Source organism: Strix uralensis, chromosome 3, assembly GCF_047716275.1.
Source record: "Strix uralensis isolate ZFMK-TIS-50842 chromosome 3, bStrUra1, whole genome shotgun sequence".
Classification (NCBI taxonomy): domain Eukaryota; kingdom Metazoa; phylum Chordata; class Aves; order Strigiformes; family Strigidae; genus Strix; species Strix uralensis.
In genome coordinates this window covers 19,998,216-20,020,349 of record NC_133974.1, presented here as the reverse complement: position 1 = coordinate 20,020,349, position 22,134 = coordinate 19,998,216, and the positions used below count along the sequence as shown (strand labels likewise).

General features: G+C 38.4%; 1 long non-coding RNA gene across 1 annotated transcript in view; it reads left to right on the top strand.

Annotated features, from left to right (window-relative positions):
- The first annotated feature begins 3,840 nt into the window (after positions 1-3,840).
- The window catches only part of LOC141941729 (uncharacterized), a 31,329-nt gene continuing 13,035 nt past the window's right edge, over positions 3,841-22,134 (top strand). Inside the window, exon 1 of the long non-coding RNA XR_012628399.1 lies at positions 3,841-3,898. This is a non-coding gene — a long non-coding RNA (uncharacterized LOC141941729). The remainder of the gene's footprint in view (positions 3,899-22,134) is intronic.

The following is a 22,134-nucleotide window of genomic DNA, read 5'->3' as shown; positions in this document are numbered from 1 at the left end:
GACCATTGTGGATATGGTATGATCACTAGTTTACTAACAGATGGACATCCTTTTAAAGCCAAGCTGTTACATATTTTTACCATTTTAGTTTGGATGGAAACCAGCTTTTTTACCTTATGTTGTGCTTTTTATTTCTTATGTCAGAGAACGAAATCATTTCCAAAATGTGCCTCTAAAAATAAAGAACTTTTCTGTAATCCATGTGCACTTCTTCACCAGAACAATACTTGCCCTGGATATTCCCCTGCTAGAAGAGTATCTGTGTCTGACCTCAGGGCCTCACTTCTTGCCCCATCTCTACCTAAATCAGTGGAATGCTGTTCAGTTGATGGAAATCCAGGTACAACAGACTTAGGAGATGTCATGGCAGATGCCAGGCCTAGGGATATTTTGTCAATCTATTGTCTTTGTTCAAGTATTCCCCCATTTGTTGGGGGGAATTTGTTTTGCCATCTGTCACGCTTTGCCTGGTAACTCCCTTTGTTCTTGTTGACTATGTGGTGGGCCCTGCTGCTTATATTTGAATCATAGCTCCTGGACCAAAATCTGAGCTGTCCTGGTTTTGGCCAGGATAGAGTTAACTTTCCTTGGGCTGAGAGGGAGCACAGCGAGAGAGCCGCTGGGCCAGATGAGCCACTGGAGTATTCCATATCACATGACGTCATGCTCAGTATATAAAGGAGCCCGTGTTTCTCTGTGTTGCCCAAATATATACTGAGCATGACATCACGTGATATGGAATACTCCAGTGACCAATCCGGCCTGGCCCTTTAGCTGTCCTCCCTCTCAGCCCAAGGAAAGTTACTCTATCCTGGCCAAAACCAGGACATGAGCCAACATCCAACACCACTGTTATTCACTCCTGTAAATGTAAATTTAAAATTTCTGTAACATAGCATGTACTCTAGACATAGATGACAGTACATATATTGATGGATGTTTTCACTAGTTTCTTAGTCAAAGAACTGCACCTCTAAGTATGATAGAATACACTACCGAGCATATTTTAAAATGAAGAACATTGTGGATTTATATGCAACTTCTTTATTGATTCAAAGGGCTGATGCCAAAGACCCCTTATTGCATAACCTTTCTCTGAAAATTTTGAACAGAAGAATATCAGCAGAGGCATAGGTAACTGATAAAGAATGGATTTAGACCTTCTTTTCATTTTGTTAGTCCAAAAAGCAAAATCTACAGTTTTTACTCAAAAGGAAGATTGGAAAGGAAAGTAGTGTGGTTAAAGAAACTTAAAATAATTTTAATTTTGTGATCCTTATGAAGGGGAAAAAACCCATGAAAACAAAAACCAGTATGATATAATTAAATTGAGAGAATTAGGTGAGATCTTGGAGGCAAACCTTATATAAAAATGTCAGAAAAAGCTTTTAACTTCTCAGAAGTATGGTACTAGTTGCAGAAGAGGAAGTAAGAAGAGTGGAAAGAGACTGACTTGGCAAAATCATGAACTTGTTACTGACATCAGAAGATAAAAGTATGTGAAAAGTATAAACTAAATCAAATTATTAAGGATGTGTATAAGGAAATTATAAAAGAATATAAAAAAATGTATGGGAGAACTAGCAGGAGACATCAAGAGTAAAGGAAATAGTTATGTAACTATATTATCAGCAAAATGAATTTTGAGGAAAATCTGTTCCTTTTCACTGCTGATCGATGGTGTTGAGAAATAGCAGTGTTTAATGGTTGCTTTTTTAATCGGTGCTCACAAAAAGAAATGAAAAGATTGGTTATGAGAAGCTGCTTAGTACAATTATAACCACGAAGAGTTGAAAGAACTCAGCCAAGAACACAGTACAGGGTGGATAGATGAAGTAGATATTTTCTTGTCAACTCCTTGACAAGCTTTGTCATAAGTTAGTTACAAAAAGAATAATGGTTCTTACTGGTTATTTGGTGAAGTATACCTGCCAGAAAACTGAAGAGTTCCACCATGTTATCTTTTGAAAAGGAGAGTCAAGGAACCATAGATCAGCCAACAAAACTTCAGTTTCTAGAAAAAAACTTTGGAACAAATAACCAAGCAAGCTTTTGTAAGCACTAGGGAGAAATGAAAATGAATAACAATCTACCCTTTGAATTGAACCAACCTAGTTTAGTTTCCTTTTGTAGCAGAATAACAGACCTTGTGGACTGTTACTCCTAAAATTGTCACCTGGCATTGAATAGGGATTTTGTGCAACAAGACAAGTTGAAAAGTTAAGCTAATAACACTAGTCATGACTGTAAACCTGCCCCCATTCCCAACCGTTGAAAATGTCTGTCTTCATTACAGCGTCACTTTTCATGGTGTCTCATTGGTGTGAGTTCTCTTCCAAGGTTACAGAAAATGGAGTTTTAAAACCAAATTTGTGTTTTAGTAGACATTCTAGCCAACCACCAGGTGAGGGCTGTAAATTAAAGAACTTTTCAAAAACATTTAACAAAAATTGCAAGAGAATATAAAATAATTTTAAATCCTTTCCTCCTGCAAAGCACAATGCAGACATTCTGAGAGATCTTTAAAATTCTTGCTTGAAACTTAAATGTGGAATAATGTAAACAAAGAGACTTAAATTATTTATGTTTTCTCCACTTGAGCAGTTTAATTGAGTAACTGAATGGGAGCAGCAAAGAACAGCTGCCCCCAAGGAATGGGGCGCAGGAACCGATTACGGGGATAACTCAGCCAACCAGGACCCAGACCCACGCAAGCAAGGCCAGCAGAGCAGACCCAGCGACCATGGCCACATTCGACCAAGAGCCCAGATCAGCAGACAGGTTCATAGTGATGAGGCAGGTCAAATTGGGGGATCAGACTACAGGCCTGGATCAGGCCTGGTGAGGATTACTAGGGTCAGATGCCGCCCCCTGATCACTAAGGCCATTAAGGATTATTAGTGCCCTCAGGGCACTTCAGCCAAACCTTCCTGTTCCTGGATCATGCGCGGGCTTTAGGTAAGGAAAGGTGTGCAAATGCCACTGACAGAAATGTCTTTTGTCTATGTGTACTTATATATAAAACTTCAAGCCATTTTCTAACCAGGTTTAAGATTTCTTTTTCTTTCTCACCTTATCTGTCATGCTATTATAATTTTTTTCTGCTGTGATTAGATTTATAGACAACAGTGACTGGTGAAACTGAAAATACTCAAGAATTCAGACTTAATTTTCATAATTTTCCAAGGCTCAGCAGTTTGTCTGAAGCTGTTATGGATGGTTTACTACTACTTTCCATCTACCGTAGTTGGCTCATCTGTATTTGGTATCCTTTAAATTGACTTTGCACTGGCATAAGCCAGAAGTGTTTACAGCTTCAGTGCTGATGGAGCAGGAAGGATTAAGCTCCTCTACTAAATATATGACTACTGTAACCATGCAACTGACATTTGGGATAACAGAAAGCAATATCTTTTGAGCCTGCAAATCTTATCAAACAGCTGGGACACCTGCTCCCAGGCACAAAGATTCTCTTTATTTAGCACTTCCAGTTTTCCTCTGCACAAAAATTCTCTCAAAAGGTATGTACACAGAGTGTCAAAACAATACAAACCATAGCAAGGTCTTACTGGATTAAAAGTGAAAAATCCAGGCCAAAGTTTCTGATCTAATTTTTCAAATGGAGAGTAATACATATTGGCAAATGAGAAAGTTCAATTCACGTTAGAACATGTGAGTTGTTTTTGTAAATGAATTCATCCTTCCTTAGGGCTACTAAAGGGGGCAAAGAACTTTAAAATGGAGGGAATAAACTAATTACTTAAAGAAGTCTTTCTTATACTAAGCTGTATATGTTTTGTCATTTGAAACAGGTGCTTCCATTTCTGTGGGAATCTCCACTGCTGGATGATGTTAGGAAAGTACCCTCAAGGCATCTTGCTGGTCAGCAAAACTAATGGTGAGTTTTGCCTATACATCCTGAAAACTTTTCCCTCATTGCCAACTAATTGTTCTTCCACACAGAAGTCCTTTCATAACCTCTACATAGAATTTAGCCCTTGGAAGTCCTGTTGCAGGCAAATAGAGTTAAACAGATCAGTTTGCAAGTCACTAATTTTCTAGGCTAATGGTTGCAGTCTCCCAGGGAAAAAACATACGATTTAGAAACATTTTGAGAAACTGTTCCTTTTTTTTCCTTTTCAATCAGAAAAAATGTGCCACAAGTCAGCCTTACAAGCATCTGTGTTTCACACTTTTAATACCAGTTCTGTCTTACATCAGTATTTAGTGGCTAAACTAATAGATTTATCAAGTTTCACGGCTAAAAAGACTTAAAAGCCTTCACTGACCATCACAGGCAGTGTAGCCTCTTAAGCAGATTGAGTTCTACTCAGTATCGCAGTATCCTGGAAAATGCATTATTTATAATTATTGCTTTGAGTTCTAGTTTACTACAGTATTCTGCATACACTTGTTTGGTTTCTGACTCCTTAAAAGTACAAAAATATATTTTATGGGAGATATATATATACAATAAATAGTCTGCAGGACTTTACACATGCATACTGACGAATTTGTTAGAAACTTTTCAATGAAACATTTTTTCAGCAATTTGCAGTCTAAAATTGATATTCAGAATTACCTTGACTTAGATGAACTATATGTATTTGAGGAAAAATGCTGCTTAATCAGAACAAGTGCCAAGTACTATTTATAGGAAAGGTTTATCAGATGGACAAATACAGGCTAGGAAAAGTGGTAAGGATTCTAGAGAAGGTTAGGGATTCACAAGATTGAACTCAAGTCAATTGCTGTTGCAAACAGCCCCCCGCCCCATACTACTAGGTATAAAGAGAAGCATAGTTGAACACCCCTTCCAAGTGAAATTCAATGTGCTTGTAATGTTGTCCTTAGTGTCTGACCTTACAATTGAGAAGATACCTTAAGCACCTTTTTTTCACAGTCTCTAGAGGTATTTGAATCTCTTTGTGGTGTTTCATAAATGTATTTTTGAGGTTAGGATATGAAGAAACACATGAGGAACAGAACAGGGGTTTCAGTAGTTTTTGATCACATTTTTACTTTCTTGAAGAAAACATACAGGTGTTGATATTGCTTTAGAAAAAAAGCAATGAACTTCCTTGTTCTAGTTCATCCTTTCACTGGAAGTTGTGGGAAGTGTATTTGTTAGAATATCAGTGTTTCCTCCACTTCACCGGGTTCTTACTGCAGACAGCTTGCTCACCTATGGTTTTAGTGACTGAAAACAAGTGAAGAACAACAGCAGACTCTGCCCTTGTGTTACTCTCCAAACTCTTTATCAGGTATTACTTTGATCAGTTTCCCTAAGGCGACAACAAACATAGCCAGGTAACATGGTTGTGTGTGTGACCACATCCTTCAGAGATGTTTTTGGTGGTTATGCTAAATATTTTTCAGTGGTAGAGTGCTTAAGTAAACCATCCTCTTCTGTTAGTTCTTATCTTCTACTCTTGAATAGTGTGCAACATGGAAAAAAAATTATACAGGCAAAGGCAAGTCATTGAATAAAACTACATTTTGACATAAGCATATTCAGAGATCATAATCTTACCGAGAATTCATGAATTGTACAGACAGGTTCTCTAAATAATCAGTTATCTGTTAATTAGGAAGAATTAGAGTCTTTGAACTGTGGACAGATGCATGCAATTAGAAACAAGACCACATTATTTTCAATAAAGGAATGCAAATCAAGAGCAAAGGAACAGGTGCATAAATGTCACGGACCATTAAAACTTATCACAGGTGCATTATGAAACATGTGGAGAAGCAGGTCAAGTTCATTCACCAAAGACTGCAATCAGTTTGTTATATAGTATGGAATATGGCCATGCTTTTGAAAAATAGCATTGTCTCAAGTAATACTTTTACTGCTGGATGTGCATGAATTTTTCTCCTTAATAACACTAATATTTCAATTTGTTGAGCATTTTTTACTCAGACTGTATTCTAGATTAACATGTACTATCTATGTAGCTTGAGACCATGAGATATCTAACCAACAGGTCTTACTTATCTTTAGAGATTTATCTCTGAACCTAGTCATAGCTTCCTATGTGGTAACTGACTTTTAGACATAATTTTTCCAGCTATTTTGGGTGTTAGTGGATGGTTTCCCAGCAGCTCAGTTTGGTTCACAGGGTAGGATGGGAAATTTCAGCCCCTTGTTTGGCAGTGACTGAGAAGAAAGAGCAAAAGATGCACATCTCCTCTATGGCCTGTTAAATGAGAGCCAGCAGATACAGCAGAAGTTTTATTAGTTGTAGTAACAAACACATGTTCTTGCTGCTCTTTGAGTATCCATATAGAAATAAGGTGTTACAGTAGAAGCACTTGGTAAAATGCAATTTATAGTTTTACTTAAATGTGACTCTAGGAATCCTAGCCATTAGTATTTTGAGTGCTTTTTCTGCAAAATAGCTTGGCCTGATTCCTTCTTGCTCCATATTGGCATAATTCCACAGGCAACAAAGAGCTGGTTTAACATTAGCAGCAATGAAGATCAGCTGCAGACTTGCAGCAGTACAACACAAGTCTGGAGAGGAAATACCCAGTGTAAATATCCTTAATATAATTAGACATGCTGCATTTTTTTTAAACTATTGCTGGCTCACTAAAAGTTTATTTGTGTATTCACAATTATTTCATAGTGACTATCATTACTGTATTTTTTGACATAAAGGATATACTGATGATTGATATAAGCAGCCAGTGAGTATGAACATGCTCTGGAATACCTGCATCTCCTCTAGATGCCTATTTTTTTAAATATACACTTGCAGAAAGAGGAAAGAGTTGCTTTCAAGAAAAAAAGAACAAATGATCAAGAAAATCAAGCTGAAGAATAACAAATTTTGTGGGTTTCTAAACCTGCAATTTTGAAATGCAATCTTGCTTGAGGAGCAATACAGTAAGTGTGGTGGAAGTTCTTTCTGTATTAATTGCCACATGATGTTAACAGTATCTTAGTTTGTTTTTTTACATGCTGTCTAGCCATAGTGATTTTGTAGCCCTAAAGTTAAGGAGCGAACATGTAAATATATTCTGTTCCACTCAAAAGAAAATTATTTTTATTTTCACTACTTGGCTCTTGGCCCAAGTTCCTTCCGTGAGATCGTCGGCACCATGGCTATGGTGGTTCATTCCTGAGATCTCTTGGTCTAAATCAACCAAGTTTTCTCAGAGAAACTCAAGTGTGCTTCTGGGAATTGTCCATTTCAGGGACCACTTCCACTAGGCAGCATGGAAAAGCCTGAACTGGGCTTGGGTCCCTACACAGCCCCATGGCCCTATCTTCGTGAACTTTGTGCTCCGAAACACACCCCCCCCCCCTTTATTGCCAGCCTTAGGTTAGGCAGCTTGTGCCTTCAGCATGGCATTACAAAAACCTTTCCCTGGTACGTGTTGGCACTGACTTAGGTAGGAATTTCAGACCATTGAGAAAGTACCTGAGAGGTGGTGAAACAAGAGCTGTTGTGAAGCATCGCAGTCAGACAGTTGGAAATTATTGCACCCTGGTTGAAACTTACTTGATTTTTTGGCTGTTATTTTAAAATACACACTGAGGTTTTTTTGATGGAAGCAGATAATTTTCATGACATTTTGTAGAAAAAAAAATTTTAACCTGGTTTGTGGCTGTAGGTGTTTAATTGATAATGCAGGAAAATGACATTTTCTGGGTAAGTTTTTATGTTAATGATGATTATAGCTCCATGAACACGTTCCATATTCTTGAACTTCTTTTTTTTTCTGACACATTTGAATTGACTGTTCCGTTGTTCCAATTAAATTTAACTGTCAGAGGTCATGATCATTGGGTGTGGTCACCATTAATCGCATTGACGTAGCATTCCAGACCACTCAAGATCAAAGTCATACTGATGGTTTTAGAGAATGTTGCAAACACCAAATCTCTGATTCTAGCCCCTATAAAACATGAGCAGAATAGAGGCCAACAGTGCAATGATGCACTGCTGTTGCTTCTGTTGAGCAGATGGACTGCTGTTCTGAACTGCTGGTGACATTTTATTTTATATATATGTGTATATATATATAAATTATTTATTTGAAGGGAAGTAGCTTCATACTTTAAATGTTGAGAGTTGTAGATCTAAAGCCCTGATCATAAGCATATGCAGCATGTCAGTGGTATATATTTCCAAAAAAAGGGAATAGTAAATGTTTCTTTTCATGATCATGACTAACCAGCTATTCAGAAACCTGGGGCTGTGAGATGTGGACAAAAAGGCTGCAGTCTGTCTTAATGATTGGAGAATGGACACTCTCGCTATAGTAGTGTGAAATTCCTTGAAGTGCTGCTCTCTCCTCAGCAGCATCACTTCAGACTTCGCAAGAGAAGTCTGCCTCAGCCAGCTACTCCTCATCCATATTCAGGCACTGAGAGCACTGTATTGTCCTGTGCTGAAAAATCAATACTGTGAATACTGTGTGTGCTCAGCCTATTTGATCTCTATGGTTGTCATGGCTACACTTCAAGGTATTGATTCATCCACAGGGATCTCAGGGTTCGATGGTCCCTGTATTGAGGCAGCAATCTTTTGTCCTGTGAAATCTAAGCACATTCTACAATGCACCCAGTTTCACATATACTTAGACCACCAAAGTGTTGGGTTTTTTTTAATCTTCTGGGGGTGAGGGTGGAAGGAGCAATTTCTAAAATACCTCCTGCAAATTCCAGCAGATTCTATTACCAAAGATATTGCAGACATGATAAAATATATAGTGAAAATTATATGGATGAAATGAAAGACTCAAAATACTGCTGGTTTGCTTCAGTGAACACAGTGAATCATGCAGACTGGGTGTATCCTCAGTAGCTGTTCCTTGGATCCTTTTGTTCATGTTTTGGATCTATTATGGTCAACTTAACAAAGGAAATAATTTCAAAAGATTGTGATTGGAAAGGACTGTAATTTGCATTAGAGCTGTGTATTAGAAACTGCTGTTTCATACTGTTTATTCATACAGTTTACTTTTTTGTAGATGCATATATATATACACAAAATGTATTTATAAAACAACAGGTCCCAAATTACCTATGCTATATATACACCCTAATTTTACCCAGTAGTTATGTCTCTCTGTTTAGATACCTTTTTTTCCTGTATTCACCAAAGTAACTGGTCCATATGATTGTTACTGGCTTTGATCCCCTGGAACATGTGTAAAAATTTAGGTAGCAATGTCTTGGACGATTTTACTGATAGGGAACTGGTTAAAGTAATGATATGGTAACACAATAAGAGTTTATGAGTCTTTGGGCTCTATCCAGTAAACTAATCCCCATTACATTAACATTTCCAAAAGCAAATTATTGTTGGAAAAAGGTGAACCTTTAGTGGAAATTACTGAAAATGTGGAAGGAAGAGCGTTGACTGCATCTTATATTTATAATCCCGTGTTGGATTTAAACAATACACAGTGTTGCTTTGTGTGACAGTGTAGATCTCCCTGTAAAAAGACAGGGAGATGCATAATGGGAAACAATGCTGAACAGCTTATAAATAGAAGAGGTGTGTTCTCAGTCCATCATGTGTTCAGAACACCGGACTTCTCTCTCCCAGCATCAATGCAGATACACATTTTGAAAGTGTTGGCTTGGGTTTGGGTGAAAGGGTGTTCAGTGAAAGGGTATGCATGTCTATGGAGACATGCTGTTTGAATTCACACCATAAAGTTTATGAAATGTAAAGCCCATGTCTTGTGCAGAAATAGCTTTCTCAGTTGAATCTGTCTATTTATTCTGCCCACTGACTGGGTAGAAGTCAATGAAAAATCCTGAGAAATAGAGAGATAGGAAGGCTAACAGTTGCCTCAGCCTGCTGCTGCCTCTCTGATCCCAGGTGAGCTTCTCTGAGGGATTGTTGCTGTCTGGATTGTTGCTGTCTTACTATGCCCTCCACCCTCTCAAAGGTGTGTCTTCCCTCACTAAGGCTTGTGCTGCTGAAATTTACAGAATTTTTTGTCTTCAGAGTGAGGTACTGAGGCCCCATTGTAATTTCTGTCTATAGGGATTTCTGGTGTTAATAGCAATAAATTTACCCAGTTGGTGTTTTCTCTGCCGAGAAGCAAGAAAAATGACTTCATAGGAAACTACTAGGTTTCCTAAACTTTATGCAGTTCCAAAGAACTTTGGATTGCATTTATATGAGCCTATATTCCCTCCTGTTCCCTGTTACATATGCTAGTTTTCCATCTGTGTTTTTGTTCTTTGAAAACATTGGTGGTGTATACATGTTAGAGATGATTCTATATGTGGAGGAAGCACTCTATAAGATCTCTTTTTCTTTGCTTATCCTCTACGGATATACATGTAGGGATAATGAGTGCTGAGCTTAATTTCTTTGTTGGATTTTAAGAAGATGTTTCTGGAGAGAAAACTTCTGCAAACTGCCTTTGTGTTTCTACATTCCAGGTGTCAGTACAGTCAATAGATGGTCATATTTAGGTCTTGACCTCTGAGTATTATTTTGGTGTCTGTAACAAAAAATGTAATTCTAGCTGGCCTAACTGAATGCTAGCCACATATTCCTGTTCAGCCACAGCCCAAGCCTGAGAACTCATGTTAGAAGTGAACCGGAGATATTTTTGTAGATTCAATGTGTGTTACAGTGTTCTGTTTCTGCTATCAAGAGCAAGTTAACCTCTCTTTCTATATACAATTGACTTCCTCCTTCCCTCCCTGGAATTTTCCGTGCTTTTCAGTATTATTTACTAATAGAATGGATTCTATTTAATGTCTTCAGTCTTGAGCTCCCTTCTTATCTGGAATTTTCAGATTTCAGTCATTATGCCATTTGAGGCATATACAGTGAGAAGATGAAAACCCGGTGCTTGTTATTGCCAGAACTTTGTTCCTGATAGAAGACAGAAAACTTCCTGCAATTAATCTTACTCTGATTGTGCTGTACTCTAAAACTGCATGTTAAGATCTTAGTCAATTCGTATGACAGGTACAATGGGCATTTTAAACTGAGGTTCAGAGCACAGAGTCATACCAATTATACTGTTCCACTCTGGCAAAATATGATATTTATGTGTTCCTGAATATCACCTTTTAAAGAAACTGTTGTGGAATCAGAATCTGGAGAGATGCAGGGCCCTGAAGTTACTAATGCCATGTCTCTGGTCTTTTGCGGGCGTCTTGCCCACCCTATGACCAGAGCCAGCCAGAAGCATCTTATGATTCTGTATAAGCTGATATACTATGTTTCTTAGTGCGTGCATTAGCTTGGATTCAGTGCTGTGCCAATGTGACGGCAGACCTGGCTTGTATTGAACAATCTAGAAAATAGAATGAGCTTCAACATACTTCTGACCCATGACCTTAAATATACTCACACGAGGTAACTGTGAAATCTGACTCCTAGATGTTGACTGATGTCTGTGGAGTCAAGAATTCATCCTAGTTGCATAAAGAAAGAATCATAAGATCATAGAATGGTTTGAGCTGGAAGGCACCTTGAAGATCATCTAGTTCCAACCCCCTGCCATGGGCAGGGACACCTTCCACTAGATCAGGTGCTCAAAGCCCCGTCCAACCTGGCCTTGAGCACTGCCAGGGAGGGGCAGCCACAGCTTCTCTGGGCAACCTGTTCCAGTGTCTCACCACCCTCACAGTAAAGAATTTCTTCCTAATATCTAATCTAAATCTACCCTCTTTCAGTTTAAAACCATTACCCCTTGTCCTATCACTGCACTAATAAAGAGTCCCTCCCCATCTTTCCTGTAGGGGAGGGAAGGCCCGTATAATGCATCCCCAGAGCCTTCTCTTCTCCAGGCTGAACAACGCCAACTGTCCAAGCCTGTCCTTATAACGGAGGTGCTCCAGCCCCCTGATCATCTCCGTGTCCTCCTCTGGACCTGCTCAAGCAGGTCCATGTCCTTCTTATATTGGGGGCCCCAGAGATGGATGCAGTACTCCAAGTGGGGTCTCAAGAGAGTGGAGGGGGAGAATCTCCTTCCTCGACTTGCTAGTCGTGCTTCTCTTGATACAGCCCAGGATACGGCTGGTTTTCTGGGCTGTGAGCACACATTGCTGGCTCATAGTCAGTTTTCCATCCACCAATATCCCCAGATCCTTCTCCACAGGGCTGCTCTCAATCCACTCATTGCCCAGCCTGTATTTGTGCTTGGGATTGTCCTGACCCATGTGCAGGACCTTGCACTTGGTCTTGTTGAAGTTCATGAGGTTTGCATGGGCCCACCTCTCAAGCCTGTCAAGGTCCCTCTGGATGGATCAGGATCAAGTAATAAAGTATTGTTTTGGGAACAATCTTTTACTATTATAAACACTGTCCTTTAGCTATGGGCACATATTTTCATCCATTGTTTTAAGGAATGTAGAAATAAAATAAACAAACAAACTTTTTGAAAAATAATAGTAGATTTGACTGGTACTTTCCTGCAATAAGGTCCAGTAAATAGCCTTAAAATATTGTTTCTTCCTCTTTTATAAAAAGAAGTGGAGAATACCGCCAGAAAATGGTTTTAAACTAGTGAAAATACAAAAAATACATAATATGCAGATTGGATGGCTTCAGTCTGATTACCTGTAATCAGTTTAAGAGAAAAAGGCAGGTTTTCCACTTTAGTGTATCTGATGTTATGGAATTTTGTCAGTAAAGATATTATATGTGATCAAAAAAACCTATGGAAAAACAAACCTGAAGACAAACATGCAGAAAATAAACTCCAGCTATTAGCTTCACTCTGCTTTATTTCATTTGATTTTGTTGTCTGGGAGAGAGGAACTCGGTCATGACTTACCATCTTGCAGCACTGACTGACTTAAATAATTTTTTGACTGATGTGAGGTTAAAAGTTTTATCAATTCTCTTAAATTAAAAACATAAATTGTTAGGCTTTGTATTGATGCCCTTGGAGTCAGTCCTAAGATTTTTTTTTTTTTTTTTCCAAAACATGTAGGTGGAATGGGGTGTCATGATGGTGATAAACTTTGAGGATAGGGCACAGATGATGTCAGATGACAAAAGTCTAAGGGCAGATGAGGTGGCACGGCTAGCTGTGCCTCTGTTGGTAACTTCACCCCAAACTCTGTATCTCTGTTTCTCTATTTGCAAAGTGGAACAGTGATAGTTAAGATCTACTTAAAATCATGGAGGAGTTACAGTGTCTGCTCTTCAAGAACAACCTTTGAGAAGAAAAACCCATTCCATCATTTTATTGTTTGTTGTTTTTTTTTTTTTTTTTTTTTTTTTTTAAATTTGAAAAATGTACTATCAGGAGAAAGGAAAAATAGTTATACTTCAGAGACTCATAATGCTCCATCTCTGGTTACTGCAGATAGTCTTCTAGAAAGCTTGCTAGGAGTTTAGAAAAAGCTGTAGTTCATCTCTTTCTAGGAGCCTGGGATTAATCATTCATTTACGAACTATTCAAGGTCAGACTTTCAGCAGTAATCTGTTTACTAGATTTTTCGGTAGCTGATGCATTTTTAAACCCTGTGAAAAGAAGCTATTGCACCCAGCTAGTGGTCATTTCTACACAACTGTTATAGACTGCAGTCTATCTGGAGAATAACTGTATGTTCTTTCTTGATTTATATTTTTTTGCTGAGGGATTAGTACCTCTAAACACATGTGTATGTGCACGTATGCACACCCCTCACAATTCACGGTGGTTTTTAAAGTCATAGGAGAGATTTACCATAGATGTGAGGTAATGCAGTCTTTGTGAGGTTAGAAGAATAATCAGCTCCACTGAGAGGAAATATAGCCTAAATCCTGTTACTGAAGGATTAGATATTTTTTTTTAGCCTTTTATTTCTCAAGGATAATTCATGATACCCTGAAAACTCACAGGGCCTGTGACTGTTTAGGGGGAGTCAAACCAAATGTACACTGAATGTCATTGGCCAATGTCATACCTAAGTGTACAGACTGTAACGAGCAAAGACTTCCCATCACCTCTTAGCTATGATATAAAAGGTGTCATTATTTATTTAACCCCTCTGTACTATATTAAAAAGTGGATTCTAAAGCAGTTATATTTGAACGAATTTAAGCCAGACCAATATAATTTGGCCTGATATATGATGACAAAATGCACTCTGTCTCCTCATGAGACGCACCAAAACTTTTATTTTATGATAATCTACAGTTAAAATTCTTGCTTACAGCAACAGGCTCTGAGGAACAGAGAAATGTCTGTGAGGAGTCACTGCAGCATAGTTCTTCAGTTTTCTTAACTGTAAAGAGAGTTCTCAGAGTGCAGTTCAAATAATTTACTACTCAAATATTTCTTTTTCAATAAACATCTGATTATGGGTAACTAAGAGAGCATCTGTTAAATTGTTTTAAATAACCATATCGCTTAATCAAAATAGGTTCTCAAGTCAAGTTGTTAAAGTTTCATTTTGGAGGGTTTCAGCATTTGCATCTCCTGAATGATATATTTCCCTGACATTAGCTGAATATTATGGAGAAAAACACAGTTCGACCTCAGGCGGGCTGGCATGAGACGTGAGACTGTTCCAGGTTGAATTTTCCTTTTTAAATTTTTCATGAAATTCTCTCAGCAGGGCCACTGTTCATCTCTGAAAAGATTTTGAACCTAATAACTGTAACTGCTTCAGTCCAACCATCAGGAAAAAAAAACACAGGGAAGAAAACCCATCCACTGAAAAACATGCATTTCATCAAAGCTCTCTTCCTGCTTTTACTGCACCGTAATAACACTGAATAGGTTTAGGGGCCATCAATTGTAAAATTATCATTTTTCACCAAAGCAACATTATATTAAATGCTTAATTATTCATTACTAATGCTTGTCATGGTGAAAGATTGGTCCCAGCAATTTTTAAAGCAGTAGTCCTGGCTTTTCTTCCTTGAAGGTTAATGGCTGAGCCCTCGGTTTCATTAGCTTCCCTAAACGTAGCACACCTCATATGTCACAAAAAGCTTAGCTCTTTGCTTGCTCTCCTGTCTCTCCCTTAGTGACTAAATAGTCATAATGCTAAATATTTGGTAGAGTCTGTTGCCTGGCTTTGTTTTGGTGTTTGCATTGGGATAAATGGTTCGCCCTGGCGGTGAAGATGGGTGGCAGCAAGAGTGAGGTTGGGGGCTTTGTAAGATACATTCATTCTTGGCTAGACTGAATCGTTCCTGCTGGGGCATTTTTAAAATGGTGGCACTTAGCTTTAAATGGAACAAGACGCACTGAGATTATGAGCAAATTATGCAACTTGCAGAAAGCTATTTACTCATTTGAAATTACGTGCATGAAATATTGATGGTGCATTAGTTACATGATGGCAGTAAAAGTGGGCTGCATTCAGTCTTGCTAGGTACAAGGCCACAGGATTACAGCCTTAAGCTTTTTCTCTGTAAACCTCTGAATGTTTAAGGTTTGTATTTCACAGGCCAATTTCAATATAACCTGCAAATATAGGGTGAATGTTGTTTGGAGTTTTTCAGAACCTTAATGACATCAAAAATCCCATGTAACAGAGAGGTCATTCATTTCACTGACATGGAAAGGGGCTATATTTTTGCTATGGCTAGAAGAAATTTCTCCACATGTTGTTTTCATACTGCTGTCCTTATGTACCCTTAGAAGTAAGGAGTTTTGAATGCGGGATTGGGCCCACTGTATTTTATGGACTTTCTTTTTGAGCTCTTCTCCAGCTCTTTTAAAAGAACAAGGTAAGCCTGAGTAACTACACTGAGTAGAACATTTAAAGACTAAAGAACTAAAACAGTCACTAAAAATCCAGGAATGACAAAGCAGACCTAATGGTATTATTTCCGTCAACTTTGCCGTCACTGCTAGAGACATTTCCCTGCTAACCAGTAGGCTAGAGAATATTTTGATTGATTGCTGAATCTACTAGAGCTTTCTGTTTAGCATTTTTTTCCACCCTGTGCCCACTCCACTGAAGCTGAATGGGTGGCGTCTTGCACATGATGATAATTACTGAACTTGATTCCTATAAAAAGCCAGCACTGTATAAATAATGAATTTTGAACCTATCTATACATGTTAGTGTTCTATAAATATAAACGTGGTAATTTTCAGCAAAGCTATTCAGTGCACTTTAAAGGGGATAAATAATTAATATGAATTCCATTTAGTTATTAAAGAGGCACTGTCAAGATAAAAATCATTGGAGTTTTTAACAAAATTCCCAGATAATCAAATTGATAAATGAAAACAGAATTATTTGAAATATCTAGACCTTGTCTTTGCTATCTCTTTTAATACCTACCCTTTATAGGCAATGATGGAAAAAGAATTTCTGGCCAGAGAGCAGAGGGAGGCCCAGAACTGCCATTTTTTTGCTGTCCGTGTGCTTTTCACTCAACCTGGAAAGGAAAGTAACTGTTTGTTTTCCTGGTTTCTAAGTTTCATTTGTGGTTAGGGTGCAGGATTATATTTCCCTTGCTTCCCCCATCCTCTTATCCTAAAAAATGTGCTAAAAGTTTAAAGTACCTTAGAGGAATGAAATTACACTTTTAATTAAGGACATAAATATGTTACAGCTATGAGATTAAGGACCAGAATACTGTGGCATCCCCATTTCAGGAATGTTTTTTTTCTGTAGCATACGAAAACTGGTGAACAGTCCAGTAGTTCTCACATTTTGTAGCTAATATGCAGTTTCATGGAGCTACAGAGGAAGCGTATGTAGAAATGCAGCTTTTTTCAATGAGTGACACTTGGAGCAGAGAAGCCATACAAAAAGTCTTCACAGATTTTCCACTGAGTATTAAGCTCCAGTGCTGAAATCAAGCTTCTGGTGTCTTTCAGGCAGGAGTATGAAGATTACAGTGATACAGTAGACTAATCAGGAAGAGTCATCTTCACCAGGACAGTGCAGCTTCTGGAGCTGGGAGATTTAGATTAGGGGTTCAGTGAGAGTTCTTAACTCTGTGCTAGGACATTGTTTGCTCAGGAAAAGGTCCAACCCTAATATCTCCTTCATAATTATGTGCAATAACACTGGTTCAGATTCTATGGACCTGGACATTCCTGGCCCAAAGTCTTGCTGCCTCTTAGAAAAAGGTGGAAGACCAAATGGAAGATGCCTGTTGGAGGCTGCCCACTGGACCCTGCTGCTTTATGGCATCTAACATGATACCAGTGTTGGGCTTCTCTTTCATCAAGCCACTTCTCCCTTCACTCTTTGGCAAAAGCTTTTATCTGGGTTTTATATGAAGATGACTAGGTAATGTCTGGACTTGTAACATCATTGCTTAATTGGGACACATTTTAGGTTTGTTACTGTATTTTTTAAAAATGCCCTATCTTCTTACTAGTATTTGGTTCTACATTAGCAAAGCATTGACATATATGATATAATGAAGGCCTTTTCCAGTAGTAACATTTAGGATTATAAAGCGTAATTATTTTTATTGTATTTCATTTTTAACTAACTCCAAGATATCTCTTTGTTTCAGCTAGACTCGGAAAGCAAAAGGGTAGAAAACGTTCTTGTGAGAAATTTACAGAAGAAAACAGAAACCATATTTAAGAAGACACCTGCTAAGTCATGGAATCATAGAATCATAGAATCATTCAGGATAGAAAAGACCCTTGGGATCATCGAGTCCAACCATCAGCCCTACTCTACAAAGTTCTCCCCTACACCATATCCCCCAACATCTCATCCAAACGACCCTTAAACACATCCGGCGATGGTGACTCCACCACCTCCCTGGGCAGCCTATTACACTGTCTGACCACTCTTTCTGTGAAAATTTTTTTCCTAATGTCCAGTCTAAACCTCCCCTGTTGCAGTTTAAAGCCATTCCCCCTTGTTCTGTCACTAATCACCTGTGAGAAGAGACCAGCACCAACCTCTTTACGATGTCCTTTCAGGTAGCTGTAGAGAGTGATGAGGTCTCCCCTCAGCCTTCTCTTCCTCAAAGTGGACAGTCCCAGCTCCTTCAATCGCTCCTCATATGATTTGTTCTCCAGGCCCTTCACCAGCTTCGTTGCCCTCCTCTGCACTCGCTCCAGCACCTCGGTATCTCTCTCGTAGAGGTGCCCAAAACTGGACACAATACTCAAGGTGTGGCCTCACCAGTGCAGAGTACAGGGGGACTATCACCTCCCTAATTCTGCTGGTAGTCAACAGTTCATAGAAGTATTTGGAAGAAAAATTAAGAAAAAGAGAGGGGAGAAAATAATTATTACTGCATATCACAGAGGATGCTATTTATTTAACCACTATAAATGATAAGAATAATTTACCATTCTGATCTTAATTCCTTTGCTGTTTATTCTACAAAGAAATGGTAGAAGGGGCAGAGGACAACAAATGATGATTAACAGCATTCTTCTGCTGCAGCAGAATTCAGAGCGTATTGTTGGCCCAGCCCTTGTTTTCTGCTGTACGTTACCTACAACTGTTTCCTTTTGCTTATCCTACTTTGGGAACACTTATATATTTGTTACTCACATTGTGACAGTTAGGCAGAATTGAAATGCAGAGGAAGCCTTAGTCTCTTGTACATGTGCAGGCCAAAACCCCAAACTTCATTCCCCATGGTATACAAGCCTATTTTCTTCTAAGCACTTGGAAAGAAGGAATTTGTACAAAATGCTTAGGCTATTTTTCTGAGCTTTTAAGTTAAGCATAAATTATGAAACTATGTCCTTTCAGTGTGGCATGTTTTCTCTGTGAAGGTTAGGTCACATTACATAGGAGTCAATAATCTTACAGCAGCACTGCTCAGTGGCTTTGTTAGTTGTTTAGCTCAAACATACACGAAGTACCAGGGGATCCCAAGGTTAGCCTGCACCTCTGAGAGCCCTGTGAAGGGTTTAGGAGCTATCTAAGAAAAACTTCAGGATTGTAGTAACTAGAAGGTAGGAACTACATACTAGGACAAATATTCAGTATACATTCAGAAATGCTTCTGATGCTACTAACAATAGATGTTAGCTGCTGTACAGGCTGCTGGATTGTTTCAGCTGTACTCTCTGGGGAAATTTGAGTGCAGGCTGAAAAAGCAGGTTCCAGTCCCAGAAGAGTTTTGATGTCTTAGCAGAGCTGCTCAGCTCAGCTGGAGTAATGTCATGGTGCAACTACACTGCTCCTGGTATGCACTGCAACTGGTTGGCATATCTCCGTGCTGCACTACATTATGTAGTGTAAGTGTGCCCTAAAGGAGATAAGGGAGGATCTTTTCCCTCTGGCATAATTTCACTGCATTCGTGAGAGGTCAGCTAGAGTCAAATAGTATATTATGGCTGTGAAGATTAGGAACTCAGAATAATAAGTGAATATTCATCTGATAAATTATCGTCCATGCTTGATAAATATCTGGTAGTATACATGAGGAAATACAAGTGTGAGTACGATGAATCTCTGGAGCTATTCCAGATATTATATTTTTACTCACAAATTTCTTCCCCAGCAGCTTTTTATCTCATGGGTGATCTACATTTTTCTTTTTTCCTTTCCTGAATTGGCCTAATCTGTTCTTTTAGATAAAATTGGATATCATATTTAATACTAATATCCAGTCTTGTTAAATATCATGTTCTGAATGTTTAATTATTTTGCATGTAGAACATAATTAGCCATTTGTTTCCTAAACAGTTTTCATTAGAGGTTCCAAATGAATAAGTAAATGGCATTTACATTATCCTGACACAATTATTCTCTCATAGGAACATTGTATCATGTAAACTAGTTTCACATTGGCACTGTGAAAACAAACTCATTCTATTGTGCTGAATTCATATTCCTTTTTAAGGGTATATCTGCAGAGAGTCAGCACACTGCATTGAGTGCTCTGGAGAGTAAGGGAGTTGCATGGATTCTTTTCCTAATGAATACATCCAGCTCCATCTGTCTGTGTGCTTTCATCTTGCCTGAATGCGTAGGCCAAGATTACAAGAAGAATTGGAGCAATGAAAATAATTTGGTGTTTTCATAGAGTATTAGAAGTTTGCTTGCAAGCATGATGGGGAAATTAGTAAGTGGGAAGTGTCCCTCAGTCTTGTGCCTTTGTTGTCAACAAAGACCATCCTTTCCAGTGCAATCCTCTTCTTGAAACCCTGCATTAAGACCTCAGAAATGGTCAGTTACCTTCAAAGAAGGAAGTCATAGGGGAAATTCAGCAAGTTGTTGACAAACTTTTGGAGGAATTTTTGAGAGCTTGTTTCTTCACTGGAAAATTCCAACTTGTCAAAACTGAATTTTTTTTCAGAGAGGTCCTACATTTGAGAACATTATTTGAAAAATGAGTTTGAAATAATGTTTGCAATTTCACATCAGAGCAAAATAGATCAAATCCATTTGATAACCAAATTGTGAAGATAACGTACCTGAAAGGAACAGCTACATATGGGATACTGATTGTGCATGATCTTTCAGCTTCTGAGAAGGGAAGCCCATACAAATACTTGTTCTAGAAATACCCACACATATCATTCCAGTGACATTTGGAAAGAGGAGAAGATAATATCCAAATGTTCAGGAAATAAATATAAATCCTGGATAAAGTTCTGCTTCTTTTATGCCCTCTGAGAGAGAAATGAAAGCTGAGCAAAGCAAAACTTCTACTTGTGAGATTCTGTTGAGTCTGGGAATAATGCAGAAGAGTCAAAAGAGTCTGTAAGTGAAAGTGGCGTTTCCTGTATTTTTAATTTTCCGTGGATGTGCAGTATAAATTGAAGCAATTCAGAATATTTAAAGCAGGCTAAATCTCCACATTGTGTAAGGTGCCATATCAGCCGATGTAAATCAGTTTAACTTTGTGGCATCTATTTCCCTCAGGACTTAAACCAGTATGTATGAAAAATTAGGATACATAAGATGTGCGTTTATGTGAAAGCTGTGTTGTTATCCAAAAAAACAAAGAGCTTTGATCTATATTTTGTACAAAAAATAAGGGACAAAAGCCAACCCACTAAGAGATGTAAATCATATTTGAGAGAATCCTGCATAAATTTTTAAAATTAAAATGAAATGTTTCCTTAGAATTATTTTCCAAATCACAAAGAATTAATAATTCTTAAGGTTTTATTCCTTTTGAAACTAACAAATTTTAATGCCAAATGAAGCAAATAATATATTTATGATGCATATGATAATATAAAAATGTTTGTATAATATAAATTTATAACATGTAAATAACCTGCTACAAAGAAGCATTTTCACATTTGTGGTGCCTGTATTAAGCACTGAGAGTTTAAAATGCCCTTTTGTTCTTAGGCTACTTGTGCTGAGCACTATTGCTGTTCAAGGAATTCTCTTTAACTCAGGTGGGAGAGACGTTGACATGCAGCCATGTGCTCTGTGAGTTTGAATACCAGAACAAGACACTTTCCCATCTTCTAACAAAGTCTAAAACAGCTGTGTCTGCAGTTGTGCTGAACCTTGTCCTGTTCAGCAGTTCTGGAAACTTGCTGATGAGATTTGTGCTCTGGGCAGGAGATTTGGCTGGAGGCCTGGTTCATGCATTATTTCTTCTTTCCTTTTGAAGCACCCCAGACAGCTATTTTTAGTACTCCTGGTGCAAACCCCAGGTACTCCCTGTGCTTCAGGGTATCCTCTTATCTGCCATAGGCATTTTTCAGCAATCCCAGAAGCCTCCATTTATCCCATTTGTCCCTACAGTATGATCACAGACATGGTCAGGAACTTAGGAGGGTTTTTCTGCTAACCACAAAAGTCAGGATTTGTAGTGATTCTGGACTCAGGAAAGGTATAGATTGCCTGCAAGGGAAAAGTGGTCATGAGGCACTTGAGTCTTCATGTCACTCATGGGACCTCATTCCCAGGTGCACAGTAGAATTAGCCTTCAGTTCAAGCATGGGAAAAATTCAAAGGCGGCAATCATACCGAAGGAAGTAGTTGTGCAAGTCATCTATTTCTTGTCTATGTTCAGACAATGCTGATCTTTTGTTGCAGCTATGAGAGAATAGCAGAAACGTTATTTCCTTTCTGTTCAGATGATTCACAATTAAGAACTAAGTTGGAGATATTTATGTCAAGATTAACTGCTGGTTGTCATAGAAAAAGAGCCCATATGACAGCTTTGAATCACTTAAATCATGCAGGCTTGTGTAATAAAGAAGTGGCAGAGAGGTCCTAGCCTGAGGTCCCACAAATTTCAATGAATAAGGACAGGCATGGTTTGAAAGAACATGTTT